Genomic DNA, 16,436 nt, shown 5'->3' on the forward strand with positions numbered 1-16,436 from the left:
TCTTTCCCTATCTCCTATCATAAAAAGACTTTCAGATATTAAAACTATAAAATCTTTAACAATTTACAAAAACGTGAGTGACTCAGCCTATCGCGGAGATACCTCAGCAATCCTAGGCCATGGCAAGGCCCTCCCCATGTCAGTCCTTCCCAAGTCAGTGACAAACTGCTGCTTCAAAGGGATGGGGAGTCTCAGTCACAGACTTCCCCATACAAGCCCTGGGGAGGAGCGTCTCACAAACAGCCCCACAAAACCAGTGAGGGGTGTGAGTACAGAGCCCCTGCAGGTGTGACTGCTCTGCCATCAGCTCTGACTCCACCTTCCGGCTCCTGATAGGCTCCCTTCTCAGGGCGCGTTTGTCAGTTTGGAAGACCTGCCTCATCTCTCACACGCCAGTCTCATCCGGGGATAGACTGTTCTGTCCTGATAATTTTTAAAAATGGCTTTTTTAATGCAGCCCTTGGAAACTTTGCAAGAAATGTATCGATTTGAAATACTCTAGCTGAATTATGGAGCTTTGGCAAAGGGAAATAAATCTTTCCCATTCCCCACGCCTGTTGCCAAGCGTAGCTTCCAGGAAGCCATGGCTGTCCTTTCTGGAAATGAAGCAAAACTCAAAACATTCTATCACTTTCCCTTGACTTCCCCCTCCCCCTTCTCTTCACTTGCAATTCACTGACAAAAGCACTTTACATTCATTGCTCATTTGCCTGAATAGGCATCTGAATTAGTAATGCTCAAATTAGTAATGCCTGGCTGAGGCAGCTTCCTAAATAATGAGGCCTGATCATTTTGGCAGACCCGGAGGCCAGGGGAAAGCGAGCTCGCAGCACATCATTAGGTTAAACACACTTCCGGTTTTATAACCAAAATCTCCCCTACAGACCTGGGTGTATCGAGTAGGGGGTATGTGTTTGCTGATGCCAGAGATTAATCAGACCAGGAGCCAGAAGTTGGTAGGAAGGCGGGGAGAGCGTGCGGGAAAGGGGACTTACACTGGAGTGTTCTAATGCACACGGCAGGATTAACACAAAAACTTCCTGACATCTGCTCTTTCTTTCATTTCAGCCTGGGTGATCATCTCACCTGGCTATATGCCAGGGGAATTCCCATCATTACCAGCAAAACACGGTTTGGTCTAACTGTGCTGAGTACTCATTTGTCCACCTCTCCATTCGCTCACCCATCCCTCTAGCCTAGCAGTCACCCCTTACACACAGCATCTCGGGTTGGGTGTGCAGTAGGTACATAATGGTGAATGGTACCTGAATTGTATGGCCTTGCGGGGAACCTAGGAAAGGAGCGTAATGAGACATCTACAAGTCAGTGCGTTCATCACAACCAGGGAAGACCTTCTCAACTGCAGGATGGGCTGACAACTTCCTAGGCAGAAGGAACAGCAGATGGGAAGGCCCAGATCCGTGAGAGTGCACAGCCAGTTAGGGAAACTTTGAGGAGGTCCGTAAGATGAGAATATGGGATTTATGTGAGTGTGTGTTCATATGGGAGTGGGAAGAATGAAGCTTCTCCGTGTTGATGCTTAACAGCCATGTTGGACTTAATGTGTCCCAAACTGACCTCTGGATGTCACTCAATCAAATCTGCTGTTCCCATCTTTCCCGTCTCAGAGAAGGCCGGACCCCACATCGTGTGGCCTCATCAGCTCCTCCTTCCCATCCCCTTCTAATCCACGGGCAAATGCTGTCAGCTCTGCCTTCCAGATGTGTCCAGATCCTCCCACTTCTGTCACCTGTGCTGCCACCACGTCGGTCCCAGCCACCATAATTTCTCATCTGAATCGTTGCTACCAGTCCCTGATGGTCCCTGAGCTCCCACCACTGGTCCCCTGCAGTCTATGCTCAACAGACCTACCAGAGGGGTCCATTTAATCACGTCGCTTCTCTGCTCAGAACCCCGCAGTGCTGCCTATCTCAAAGTTTATGTCAAGGTCCCTCAAACGATCTTTTAGGCCCTGTATGATGTGACGTGTCTGAAACCATCTCCGACCTTCCTTCCCCTCCCTCGATCTGCACCAGCCACACTGACGTCCCCGCCACTCTTCAAACATGTCAGGTGCATTCCCCCCTCGGGGCCTCTGGCCTTGCTGTTCCTTTAGCTGGAGTTTTCTTCTCCGGTATACCCACTTGCTTCACATCTTCCATGGAGATTCCACCTAAAACCACAAACCCCTGTTCCCTGACTCCTCCTTATCTTTTGTCTTGCTTTATTTTTTTCCCTTAGCATTCATCATTATCTAATAATTTTACTATTTATCTTATTTATTATTCATTATCTTCCCTAGAGTACAAACAGAAATTAGTGCCTCGAGCAGGTTCTGGCCCACTTTACTCAGTAAATGTTTCTGAGCAAATGAGAAGGGGAATGAAGGGGTCAGTGCCTACGTGGTGAGGGGCGTGGCCCTGGAGTCACGTTTCCTGGGTTGAATCTTGGTTTCCCAATTTCCCAGCTGTGTGACCTTGGGTAAGGTACATACCTTTCTGTGCTTTGATTTCCCCTGCTGTGTAAGTGGGATAGTAATGGGACCTCTATCAGGGAACTGTGAGCATTAAACACATTGAGATATGCCCAAACCCTTTAGAACAGTGTCTGGCACAGACTGCGCACTTTATAAATGTTAGCTGTTATTAGTAAGGCCTTGTCTGTCGTACCAAGGAGTTTAGACATTATCCTAAGGTGACACGGAGTCACTGAAGAATTTTAAACAAGGGAGCAACATAATCAGATATTATTTTCGAAGGATCACTCCACCTGCCAAGTAGGGAATGAATTAGAACAGGACAAGGCTGGTACCAGGAGACCAGCCGAAAGCTGTCACAGAAATGGAGATGATGGACAGTGTGAGCCTGAACTGTGTACAGCAGAAGGAATGGAGAAGGGATGGACTCAAGGTATTATGGAGGCAGAGCTGATGAAACCTGGAGATTAATTCAGTGTGGAGGACAGCTGATGACAAACTCCTGACAATTGGGCTTCTGATTCCTGCAACTAGATGATGGAGGTGCCCGTCTATCCCAACCCACAGAGCATGGAACTGAGGGGTGGATATATTCCATTTTGTTTACTATGAGGTGACTGTGGTTCATCTAAGAGGCCTAGTAGGCAGTTGTATATACACATCTGGTATGTTAGACAAAGATCTCTAGGCTGGAGATAAAAAATAATTGGGAGTCCCCTCATACTGCTAATTGTTGAATCTGTTAGAGTAGAAGATGAGTTTCCCAGAGGAAAACATTTAAGTAAACAATAATTTTTAAAAGGTATACTTTTAAATGGAGACTTTATGCCTTTTGTACTAACCTGGGTGGAGGTGAAACACATTCTTCTTAGTAAAGTATCACAAGAATGGAGAAGTAAATATTCAATGTACTCAACACTATATGAAGCCAGTAAATGATCTAATCTGCACCCACATAAGAGAAAAGCTCAATCCAATTCAAGTTGGGGGAGGGAGAATGAGAAACGGGGAGAGGGGTGGAGGGCGGGGGATTGGTATGCTCCCATTTAATGGGCACAATCCAAGGGTCTATGGCACACCTCTTGGGTTCAGGACATAAATACCAGAGAGACTCTACCTAACAAATGCAAACACTGTCACCTAATTTTTTGTAACTTCGCATTAACCTGGAATTTAAAAAAAGACATATTCTTGAAGAAGAGGGTAGCAGGGGACAGGTCAGGGAGAGTGTTCCAGGCCGTGTGAGACACGGGAGTCCAGGCAAAGAGGACCCAGGTGTGCCACGTGGACATGGCAACTGGTGACTGTAGCCAGGCAGGGGCGTGCCAGGGGCAGAAACCACTCACAGTGGTCTGAGGGCACAAGAAGCACATGTGGACCACTGTGCTGTGAAGGGAACAGAGATGAGGGGGTAGTGAAGAGAGATGTAGGGTCCAGGCGGGGCTTCTCTTGCAAGGGAAGGGGGCCAAGTGAAAATGAGGAGGAGGCTGACTACACAGAAGAGAGAGGGGAGAGCTCAGAGGACAGGGCACTACTAAGACTGGACTTGACAAGTGGGGGCCAGCAGCGGGGAGGAATGAGGGTGCAGACGGAGCCCCTGTGGAGGAGGAGGGAAGGCCGCCTGGGAACACAGGAGGACACAGGGCTGCAGGGACAGTGAAAACAGAGCAGGGGCAGGAGAGAGCAGAGGAAGGTCACCCAAAGGCTTGATGAGCAGTGTGGGGGCCTAGCTGAGGGAAGTGTCTTGAACAACTGGAAAACCGACACTTCCACTCTCTGCTGAAAGCACAGATTTTAGGCTCAGAGATACCAGGCCCCTCACTGTAATTGGTGTATAACTGAAACCACACCAACTGGGAATACGCGGTGTTCCCAGAGAAACCTTCCTTAAGATTAAAAACCTTTGTGGCTCCCCATGAAAGGCATATGGAATAAAGCCCTCTCTCTAAAGCAGGAGTCCTCAAACTTTTTAAACCAGGGGCCAGTTCACTGTCCCTCAGACTGTTGGAGGGCTGGACTAAAGTTAAAAAAAAAAAACAAAAAAAACTATGAACAAATTCCTACACACATATCTTATTTTGAAGTAAAAAAACAAAAAGGAACAAATACAATCACACCGCCTCATGTGGCCCACGGGCCGCAGTTTGAGGACCTCTGCTCTAAAGAGTCATTCAACATCCTGATCTGGCCCGAGGCCTTCTCCTAGTCCTTCCATGCAGCTCTCCTGTGCCTGCCGCAGCTGGGGACACCCAGCTGGCCCTGGTCGCACGCCTGTTCCACCTGACTGGAATATGCTTCTCCTCCCTCCTTGCCTGTGGAAACTCAGGTCTCCTTTAAGGCCTGAAACTAAAGTCACTCCTTCCATGAAGCCTCCTTCTAAAAATGTCTTTCCCTCCTGTCTTGTTGCTTCCAGAGAACTTTGAAGACGCACATGGGGTTTCTAGGACGCTGTGTTAAATGACAGTCACGAGTGCGTATGTCTCTCATCCCACCAGGCAGTACGCGCTGTGTGCTCTCTTTGTGTTTAACCTTGAATCCCACAGAACCCACCCTGCTAAGTGTCCTGGTTCTCAAGTCGGCATGGGGGCTGGCCAGGCCAGGTGTGCTGCCTGAGCCACAGGGACGGGCGAGAAGACTTTCTGACAAGTGAAAATAATTTGTGTAGTAAAACTGAATATAGCCAACAAGTGGCATTTTCCTAGCCAATAAAGTATGCTTATTAGCTGGTAGGCACTGGGATTATCAGTGGAAATGAATCCTCAGAGTATATAAAGTCAGTGACCAGACATTTCTGACCCCTGATTGACTGATTTATGTTCTGGTTCTTCTTCCTTCCTAAGTTTTGCTTGTTTGGCATCTTAAGAGACATTTTCCTTTCTGCGACGCCTCATTAACTCCTATTTCTTGAGCTTCCCTAATCCAGTACAGTAGATGCTACGGGAACCTTACATGAACAAGAACTCTCCTGCTTCCAAGACAGTAAACACTGAATATTAACTCCTGGCATTTAAAGGCAAAAACATAAACTGAAATTCTACTATCTACCTGGTGCTTTGGAGATATGATTCCACCCTCACCATAGCTCTGCAAGGTAGGTATTACTGTTGCCATTTTCCTGAAACTGCAGACATGGTCAGAGGGGTTACACGACTTGGAAAAACCCTGAGTCCAGTGAGTGGTGGAACCACCAGGATCTGCAGACCAGCCTGTCTGACTCAAGTTCAGACTCCCTCGCCATGTTCATAGCAGGTTACCACGTACTTCTAAAGGCTGGAGAGTATTACCCTCTCCACCCAACCTGAGAATGGTAATAGGAAGCTCCCTAGCCTGGGAAACCCTGAACATCTAAATTATCTAAGTGGGCCATGAATCCAGTGGAAGGATGGAAAGAAGTTGGTGTCTGGTGAGAGTTCCCATTTGCTACAGGGGAATATCAAAGGAAAAGCAGGAGACAGTTTAATGTGATGTAATTGTCAATTGCACCCGTAGATCCTTCAGCCAGCTCCCTCCCAGCCTTTTTAACTGAGCTCTCTGCTGGGTGGGTGTCCCACCACCCTTCGGCTCATCCAGAGCAAGTCGGCTGGCTGCAGACTGAGCTGGAGGAGCCAGGAAGACTTCTGAGTTTGTGCTCATTACTGTCTGTATAACTTATGATCTCTTTTATCTCCAATAAAAACTAAAAGACTCAGGTAGCTGAGAACCAAGTTATCAGGCAGTGATCTTTTTTTTTTTTTTTTTTTTTTGTAGAGACAGAGTCTCACTGTACTGCCCTCGGGTAGAGTGCCGTGGCGTTACACGGCTCACAGCAACCTCTAACTCTTGGGCTTACGCGATTCTCTTGCCTCAGCCTCCCGAGTAGCTGGGACTACAGGCGCCCGCCACAACGCCCAGCTATTTTTTTGTTGCAGTTTGGCCGGGGCTGGGTTTGAACCCCCCACCCTCAGCATATGGGGCCGGCGCCCTACTCACTGAGCCACAGGTGCCGCCCGGCAGTGATCTTTTTTAAACATAAAGCTGACTGTGTGATTCCTTTGCTCAAACATTTTCAGGCGCTTCCTAGGGCCTCCTAAGCTGCTGCCTAATTTTCCACATTGCCCGCCAACAGACCCGGCTCCAGCCACATTGACACACTTACAACTCCCAGAGGCACCTTCTCTGGCCTGTGCACAAGCCACCACCTCTGCCTGGTGAAAGGCACACACGTCAAAATCCATGAGTACTCCTGCAGGGTCACTTTCTCTGTGGAGTCTTTTATCACCTACCATCCCTGAAGGATTAGACACGCCACTGTCAGGTGAGTCAAACAGCAAAAGGCAGCAGAAACTATCACAGATCTGCCTTTTGCATATTTTTGAGTTTCAAATCTTCCACAACTGCAGGTTCTGGGAGCTTCTACTATAGCCAGCATACTGTCCTCTGCTGCCATCGAATGATTTTGTTATGACTGTTATAAATGTCCCCAAGCCTAAGTCATCACGCACACCAGTTTCTTCCCCTGGATCGTCTGTGCTTTTGGACACACCATCTCATCTGGGCTTCATGGTAGCCAGGCGAGTCAGTGGCGCAGACATTATAGTTCTTATTTTCAGCTGAGCCACGTGAAGAGAAGGAGGCGAAATGGATGATCAAAGTCGCACAACTACTCAGAGGTAGAGCCGGGATCAGAACTGAGATCCAGTTTTGGCTCTCAGTCCAGGGGCTCCTAGTGCTGAACTGCCACAGTAGATGTGGCACCATGGGTCACTGTCCACCCAGAGGACTCCCCAGCTGCCTTAAAGGGTGATCTTATATGAACGAGGTATTACAGACATTAGGAGATCATAGATGAGCAGTGCCTTGTGCTTCTGTTCTGGCTTTGTGCCCTACCTTGCCTGGATGAGACTGAGCCAAGGCACTGTCTCTGAGCCTGTTTTCTCATCTGCAAAAGAGGATCAACTTTTCAAGTCATGCCCATTTTTCAGGGTTGTGAGATCAAATGAGGCAACGAACATGAAGGTTCTTTGACACAACCATAGAACATCATTCAATGATAAGTAGATACCCTGTTCTGTAGCATGGTTTGGCTTCTCTGAGTAAGTACTGATGAGCACAGACAGTGGGTACTTCCCTGTCTATTGTTTTAGGTCCTCTGTTGCCTTGTCCTTGAGGCTCTTGCTGGGCTCCAGCTCTGGGCTTTCTGCGCTTCCCCTGCAGAAGCAGCACCGAGGTCCTGCCCTGTACCACAGCTACCCTGGTGGGAGTTTGCATTTCTGCTTCTCAGGAAGGGCTTGACGCAGGAAAGCAATGGAGGAGAGGCAAGTTCTGCTCTCACCTCTTTCCCTGTGGTGCGTTTTTGTCTTACCCCCTTTCCTAGACATTTATCCAATTCTAACTTCTTGGTTAAAGGCTCCTCATTGAATACTGCATTTACGTTTCTATATAATGTTTCCTTCAAGGAAAATAACGCAAACCCCATTGCACAAAGCCTGAGAGAGTTGCACAGCTCAACAAGGACAGCGATGGATCGGACCGTTTATGACGTGGAGGCCAAACTACTGCCAACCTCTGGTGGTATGGAACCCAGGCAGAACTCCAGCACACGCAAGGGTTTGGGGTGATCTGTCCCACCCTAGGGTGATCACATGGATGATATCTCATGCCTACAATACCTGCTCTGAAGAAGAAATTTCATCGTCCTGTTACGTTTGAAATCTAATCATCTACAGTTTAGATACAAAGTATTGGGGGAAAAATTCTTTTCACAAAGTTTGGTTTACAAAACCTTAAAATACTCTTAAAGTATTTTAAGTCAGCAGTGTCTTGGAAAATCATGATGGACATCTAGTTGAAGACTCGCCTTAAGAAAGATCTGAATATCATAAAATAGACATTTAACGTGAACATGACTGAACTTACAATTCAATCTGTCTTTGATTCCTGAGCGGGTAATTTAGGATCTTATAGAACTTCGGGGTCACCATTAGAAACATCAGCTGTCTTAGTACTGGTAAAATATATAATGTGCCAGTTAATAATAGCTTTACAATTCACAGAAAATCAGATAATAAAAGGTTTTACTGTAACTGGAATCATAATATGGTTAAAAGAATCAATGCGTTTTCCAATAGAGCCTCAATCATTTCTAGGAAATAATTCACACTCTATGAGAACAGGGCAGAATTTGCAAGGAAGTGCTTGGTATTCTCTGGAAAAAAGTGCTACATAGTAAGTTGCTCTTCATTATTAAGTTCACATTTTGCACGAGTACTTCTTTGTATTGTTGTTGCTATTTTAATTCTGTGTCCAAGGCCCTAGTCACTAAGGCTCACAGTCACGCAGGCTCTCTTTAGAAAGTGACAGATTTCTCCAGGGTTCCCTAGATCCAAAGAATGACATGCAAGTCTGAAAGTGCGCATCACAAGAAGTCTTCTTTCTAAGATCACGCTCTGAGGGACTCTTTGGTTAAAGGAATTTGGGCTAGATTTCTAGTTGTCAGCTCTGAGAAAGCAAGAAAGGGCTGGCAAGGAAGGGGTGGAGGGGAGATAGGAAGAGAGAGAGAGAAGGGAGAAGGGGAGGGAGGGAAGGGGAAAAAGAGGGAAAAAGAGAGGGAGAGGGAGAGAAGGGAAAGAGAGAGGAAAGGGGGGGAGAGAGAGAAGGAAAAGACGTTCACACCACACACAGCACTTAGCCACCAAGGACAGAGTCTCTACACTGTTTCATTAGAACATGAAACGTATTCTGTTGACTATGAGTCTGCTGTGAGCTGAAAAGTAGTTAGTACGCTTCCTTAGCATCTGGGGTCCTGTAATTCTGAGTCATGGCCACATTACCTTTGCTACTCACAAGGCAAGAGCTTGGCAGCACAGGCAGCTCCAGGGTTCACACGACTACCAGGCAGGGAGGAAGGTTTCCTTCCAATGTAGGGCAGGGGGAAGGTGTGCTCTTGGGTGGGGGCAAGGGGGGGTGATGGGCTGAGGAGCAGCAGGGAATAAAGGGGACGGGAATGTCTTTTTCGTGTCCTTTTCTTTCTCTGTTGAATCTAATATCCAATTCTCCCTGATTGGGAGAGAGAGAAAATTCTGATTTCCTGTATCTTTCCCAAAACAATGAAATCTGCTCCCCCTGGAGGGCAGGTTTGCTGTGGCTGGTGGAACAGGCGTGGCTAAGCAGATAAGCAAAGACACCCCTTGAACTGTGAACTGAACTGCGGGCTCAGAGCCTGGGAGCCTGCCCTGATGCGGGGGGTCCTGGGCCCTCTGGAGCATGGGAGAGCCCTCGTTGCCTGGGTGGCAGGAAATCACTAAGCTATGAGGATAAAGACCAGTTGGGGTCCCCATGCAGCTTTAGGGCAGATTTCTATTTCCCCTGGTGGTAGAGAAGCAGATTCCAAACTGCACTCAAACACAATACGGTCCCCAGCACGGAAGAAATGAAACCCTCTAAATCTTCAGGCCTTCACGTGGTAGCCTCCCCTGCAGCTTTCCAACTCACAGAAGCCTTTTGTTATAGTCCTAGGAATGTGTACTTAATAGAGCAAGCATGGTTTTGTGGTCTCTGGGAAAGAACACGGAGGCCTGGGCTGGAAGAGCAAAAGATGGGCCTCCGGTAAGATCCTCTCCAGCCTGATGGTGCCCTGTTTCCGGAACACAGGGAAATCCACGGAGGACGAGCCACCCACCAGCACCAGGGCTGTCCCACAAGTGTCAGGGTGAGAGGCAGAAAATGCCCCAGAGGAGCACGAAGCACATTTGAGTGTGTGAGTGCGTGTAGGGGATGGTGGAGTTCAAGGAGGTTTGCAGTCTTGCTGCAGGCTGTGACTAATTTGGAGAGATACCGAAGAATTATTCCCATATCCTTCCCTGAGGGAACCCATGCAGAAAACCAGCAGTCTGCCTGCTGGGATGTAACTAACAGCACAGGGGACAGACAAAACACTGCAAGCAATTAAGGTGAAGGGACCTCTGGGCTGCTCTTCACCAGACTCCTGGTAAAAATGCAAGATGTGTACAAGACCCACATGAGGAGTGTGACCACAATCCAAAACGGGGGAAAATCTATGAAAATGAGCAAGAAAATGATAAAAAGTATTCTAAGCAAATGGAGAAGGCTCCTTATAAACAAACACCTTATAACATGTATTTTATAGTGTTACATAAATTTTACGTAGAATAAAGCCAAGGCTTAAAATGAGTTAGAATTAGGACATTTTTTATCACCACATGTGGAAGTTCTCAAAGTGATGCTTTTATTTTATTTGTTACTTTTTTCCAGACAGGGTATCCCTTCTATTGCCGGGGCCGGAGTGGAAGTGGTATCATCATAGCTCACTGCAGCCTCAAACAACTGGCCTCAAGTGATTCTCCCACCCCAACCTCCCCAGCAGCTAGGACTCCAGGCCTGGACTCAGAGTGAGGCTGGGAGATGGGCCAAATTCTGACATAGGTGACTCTGTCTCAACTCTCCAGCTCTCTGCCCTTTTCCCTTCGAGAATGGCACAAGGTATCATGGACTAGTAGAACGCCAGTTTTGAATTAGGCAGCTCTGGTTTAAATCCCAGCCCTGTCCTTGACTAGCTTACAACCTGGGCAGGTCACTGTTTTCACTTCCTCATCTGTAAAAACTGGATCCCAGCTCACAGAGATGGCTGTGAAAATTATACACAAGAAAATGCTGGTCGGTGCACAGCAGGCACTCAGAAACGGCACCTTCCTTTTCATCTTTTTTAATTACCACCATCCCCTTTCCTCCAGAAGCCTGTGCCAGTGATCTATCTATACCTCCCTGCCTCCTCTCGCCAGCATTACCCATTAAAACAGACACCCAGAGAGGAACCTAAAACTGATGAATGTGCCAGGGAATGACCTGACCACTGAGAGCTTAATGATACATCTCCCTGTTCTACATGTTTTTTTTTTTTTTTTGTGTGTGTGTGTGTGTGTGTTTAAACAAAAATCCTTGCTCCAGGCACCAAAGGAAAGTCTGGGAAGTGTTTTGAAGGCGGCATGTCTTTTCTGAAGATTCTGGAACCAGACAGATAAGCAGATCACTCCAGTGGTGGGGTCATCCTAAAATGTTCTAAAAGACACTGCTTCGTGGAATTATCACTGGCCTTTGCTAAGCCTCTTTTCGCCATCGATTACCATGCTTTATGTTTCTATAAACAGAGCATTTCTCATTTTTAATTAGATTTGAAATGAGTCCAGTAATCTAGATACCGCCAGAGCACAAGGTAAAAGTGAAGGACTTGTGAGGCTGAGCTTCTGTTGGAAGCAGCATCTGAGCAATGATAAGAGCTATCAAGGAAGCTCTCTCTCCCCTCTCTCTGTCTCTCTTGGTCTCCGTCTCTCCCCCCCTTTCCTCTTTCTCTTTTTTCTCCCCTCTCTTTCTCTTTCTTTCCTCACTCCTCCTTGGTGGTGTCCTGCAAACCTCCCCCCTCCCCCGAATAAAGACCTTTCATACAAGCAAAAAAAAAAAAAAAAAAAAAAGAGTTAGCAAGGAAAAAACACAAGGGCAGGGGTGGAGGCAGGGAGACCATGAAAATGATCAATTATTTGCTGTACCACTGCTCTGAAAATGGTGTGAGGCTTTGCTTTAATAAATATCATGTAGTGGGTCATTATGGAAGGTTTTGGATACACAAAAATCAAGAAATGTAAAATCCGCATGAATGGAAACAAATGAAGCCCTTCTGGCAACACCAATAAGCTGAGCTAGTTGAAACTTGCATAGGTCAATCAGAAAGGACGCTGTCAACTGTGTTTCTTGGAAGTGAAATAGTGGACCATAACACAGTCTGTCTCAACATTTTTGTAGTGATTTATCTAAAAGTTTAAAGAACTTTCTAAAAATTGGTGGTATTTAAAAATGGCAAGGGCTGCCTGTGAGATACCATTGGAGAGGAGTCAAGAGTGGCTGGTGACCATTGCTCAGTGGTGGCACGTTTAGAATGGAGGGGACTCTAATTGAAGAGTGGGGACAGATGAATTGGACTACCCATCTACCCAGAGTCCTGCTCTAAATATATAAAGGCAGTAGCAAACAAAAAGAAAATCATCACTCCAACTCTTCTCTTGTTTTTGCAGATTTTGGGCAGGGCTGGGTTTGAACCCACCACCTCTGGTATATGGGGCCGGCGCCCTACTCCTTGAGCCGCAGGCACCACCTACTCCAACTCTTCTAGGAAGTGTATTTATTGTTAAAGATGGACCTAATCTACCTTTCCAGGTTAATCCTAATCAGGAACAAACAGGAACATCTGACACTTGGAGCTCAGTAATTTTGATAGTCAGACATGTTTTAAATTGGATCTTGCCAAATAGGATCTCAAGACACAACAGGTATTTCTGTTTCAGTGTGTACCTATTAATCCACGCTGATACTTTTTTGCCCTTCTGTGACATTTAGAAACCATAAATCATGGAGCACAAGAACACTCACACATGTATCCTCCACACCTAAGTCATCCCCAGCTCTTCCAAGGTCTTCAAAAATGCATTTGAATTACTGGTCTTCTGTGCTCTTCGTGAAGTAAAGAAGTGCTTTTCTTCATGGGTTTACATTTAAGGGCTTTCTAGATGGACTCTCAAGTTGGATTATCGTTTTAAGTTACCACAATCCGGAAGGAATTAGGAGAAAAGAGAGCTGGAGTTTTACCACCTATAGTCTGGACCAGCTCACAGAGGTCTTTAAGGAAAATGCTCTATTCTCTCCCTGATTTCTAAGACATAGCTGAGATCAGGGTTTTATGGTGAGCAAGGAGACTGGGGGGTGGGTGGATGAGCATATGTTTTAATTACAGATGAAGGGACATCTGCAGATACGGATCCCTCCCATCTCAAAGGAGGATACAGGAAGGAACAAAACCAGGGATAAAAAGCTGATTCTACTGAACCATACGCACCTCATGGTTTCTTTGTTTTATTTAAAAAAATTTAAACCACACACACACACACAAAGACAAATGTACAGTTCAAAATAATTATGAACATGTACGTTAAATCAAAACATATAAATGCTTTGGAAATGATCCATTTTTTTTGATTATCCATATCATTATCTTCTTCATTAGCACACAAAATCAATAGTTGATGATGAGCTTCTATAGCTATGGCTAAATAAATCTGAAGCTTCATTCCAATTTTACTTACTTTCATTTCTTACATCTCCTTTTTTCCTTTTGCCTTCAGGTCTCTTCAGTTTTCTTTCCATATTCATTTTTTCCTTCTCATTTTATGGCACCCTCTTCCTCCATTCCACATTCCACGACCCCACCCCCCGTCCTCTCTCCTTCCCCACTTCCTGCCATCCTTCACTAGGCCACTCAGCTCTCTGTAAATTCCCTGAAGTCACATTTTTCTACTCAGCCTTCCACTTCTCAGCATTCCCTTATTTTTTCATAGGAACCTTATTCTCATCAGTTTCTCTTAGTCCTTGATTGCCTGTTATTATCTTCTTTGGTATAACTTAACTTTGCCACCCAAGATGGTTTTCCCTCTGTCTATGCAGGGGATTGACCCCAGGACACTGCACATACCCAAATCTACAGATACTCAAGTTCTTTCTATGAAATGGTATAGTATTTGAATATAACCTACATACAACCTCTCATATACTTAAAGTCACTCTAGTACCTAATACGATCTAAATGCTATATAAATAGTTGTTACACTGTATTTTAAAAATGTGGGTTTTAATCGTTGCACTATTATTTTTTGAATTTTCTTTTTCAGAGTATTTTCAATCCTTGGCTAGTTAAATCTATAGGTGCACAGCCCATGGATACAAAAGGATAACTGTATAACTGGTCAAGTACTTTTTTCTTCTTACTGTAACTCCTGGGGAAAATGGGTGATAAATGGGTGAAGTGGTGGTGGATGGAACTGCAGAGAAAAATTTGAAATTCCCATTAAAGCTGGAGTTATTTCCTGACAACAACAGCTTGTGGGGCCCAATTCCATTCCCCTTGCATCTGTCACGTAGTTGAGATTTTTGGAATGAACTGTGTATGCTATCCTTGTTATCAAATATTTGAGAACAATTAGCTTTGCTGGCAAAAAAAAAAAAAAAGACTTACAGTGAAAAGTCTAGGAATGCCTTGCAGGTATTCTTTTTCAAGTGAATTTGATGTTTCTTTTTCACGATACTTTCATTGATTTATGGGTGGGTATATTGCTGATGATCATTGGGGAACAGGGCTTCGGGTTATGAAAGAGAAAAATATATACTCCCATTCCTTCAGAAGGATGTGCTGAGATATGAAAAATGTAGGTCAAGTAACAGGTTTCTCAAGTTCAAGAAGTAATTTCTATTTCTATAAAACTTCTTGGAGCAAGAGAATTGGTAATTTGATAATTTTTTTTTTTTTCCCAAAAAGTCAATAAAATGTGTCCGTCCAAACATCCACTGCTTTAGTAATAAAGACATGGCTCTGGAAGGTAGGTCGTTTACATAGAACCATTTAGCTAAAGCCTCCCCTTCCTAAATAGGATTTACTACTGGCAGGCAGCAACAAATCCTCATTTGGTTAGTCTTTACATATTATTTTATTATGAGACTGTCCCTTTTCCTTCTCATCTACCTTTCAACAGGCTGAGAAATAAAAAACTTTCATCTTTGAGTTTTTATGGCACAGTTATCAGCCTCATAACTTTGAGCCTTACCTGCTCACCTGTCTAAAGAGCCCTGAAAACATGAAGACCCCTGCCCAGAGTCACTGTTTCCTAATTGGAAACCTGACCGTGAATGTGTTCATTTAAAGCTGATGTGGATCCAGGTCTGTACTTTTAATGGGTTCTACCAATTTTCTCTACTAGTGCACACTTCTGCCCGTGCTAAATACAAAGTGATGCTGCAATATCCTACTAAAATCCACCTACTCTCCAGTGTTTGTTCTCTTTGAAGCTCTTTAAGATTAAAGTTAAGGAGACGCCTGGTTTCTGCTTAAACTTACGACTGCAAGTAGTTTCTACCCAGCTGTCCAAAGCAACGCAGTTCCATCCAATCACATCAATCTCAATGCAAACCATATCACCTTTTCATGGGTAACTTTACAGCCTAAACATACCTGGCAATCTGAAATTTTTGAGGTCTCTGAATTTACCCACACCTTTAAAACCCAGAATGAAGTCCAGAAACTCAAGACTTGTCTTCACTATGACAATTCTGCTTGACTGATTTGATTGGGACACTGTTGGTGAGAACTCTTAAAGGTCACTGCTTCTTTTAAAAAATTTCAGATTGGCAGGTCTTTTTTTTTTTTTTTTTTAGATCTCTAAGTGTTCTCCAAACATCTTTCCAAAAGGAACGTATTAGTTTGCATTCCCACCAGCAGTGTAGAAGTGTTCCCTTTTCTCCACATCTACGCCAACATCTCTGGTCTTGGGATTTTGTGATATGGGCTAATCTTAATGGAGTTAGATAATATCTCAGAGTAGTTTTGATTTGCAATTCTCTGATGATTAAGGATGATGAGCATTTTTTCATAAATTGTGGTATATGTACACCATGGAATATTATGCAGCCTTAAAGAAAGATGGAGACTTCACCTTTTTCATGTTTACATGGATGGAGCTGGAACATATTCTTCTTAGTAAAGTATCTCAAGAATGGAAGAAAAAGTATCCAATGTACTCAGCCCTACTATGAAACTAATTTATGGCTTTCATATGAAAGCTATAACCCAGTTTTAACCTAAGAATATGGGTAAAGAGAGGAGGGGATGGGTGGAGGGAGGGTAATTGGTGGGATTACACATATGGTGCATCTTACAAGGGTACATGTGAAACTTACTAAATATAGAATATAAATGTCTTAACACAATAACTAAGAAAATGCCAGGAAGGTTATGTTAACCAGTGTGATGAAAATATGTCAAATGGTCTATAAAACCAGTGTATGGTGCCCCATGATTCCATTAATGTACACAGCTATGATTTAATAATAATTAACTTAAAAAACAATTTCAGATTGCCTGGAGGGTACA

The 16,436-nt window shown here is 44.8% G+C and overlaps 1 protein-coding gene and 1 long non-coding RNA gene across 6 annotated transcripts in view; one reads left to right on the top strand and one right to left on the bottom strand.

Annotated features, from left to right (window-relative positions):
- The window catches only part of ETV6 (ETS variant transcription factor 6), a 247,878-nt gene that overhangs the window by 76,449 nt on the left and 154,993 nt on the right, over positions 1-16,436 (bottom strand). The window lies entirely within an intron of this gene.
- On the top strand, positions 4,575-8,465 carry LOC128561356 (uncharacterized). Its single transcript, XR_008373240.1, has 3 exons — positions 4,575-5,567; positions 6,526-6,770; positions 6,856-8,465. It is a non-coding gene; the product is annotated as an uncharacterized LOC128561356 (long non-coding RNA).

This window comes from Nycticebus coucang, chromosome 12 (assembly GCF_027406575.1).
Source record: "Nycticebus coucang isolate mNycCou1 chromosome 12, mNycCou1.pri, whole genome shotgun sequence".
Lineage (NCBI taxonomy): Eukaryota > Metazoa > Chordata > Mammalia > Primates > Lorisidae > Nycticebus > Nycticebus coucang.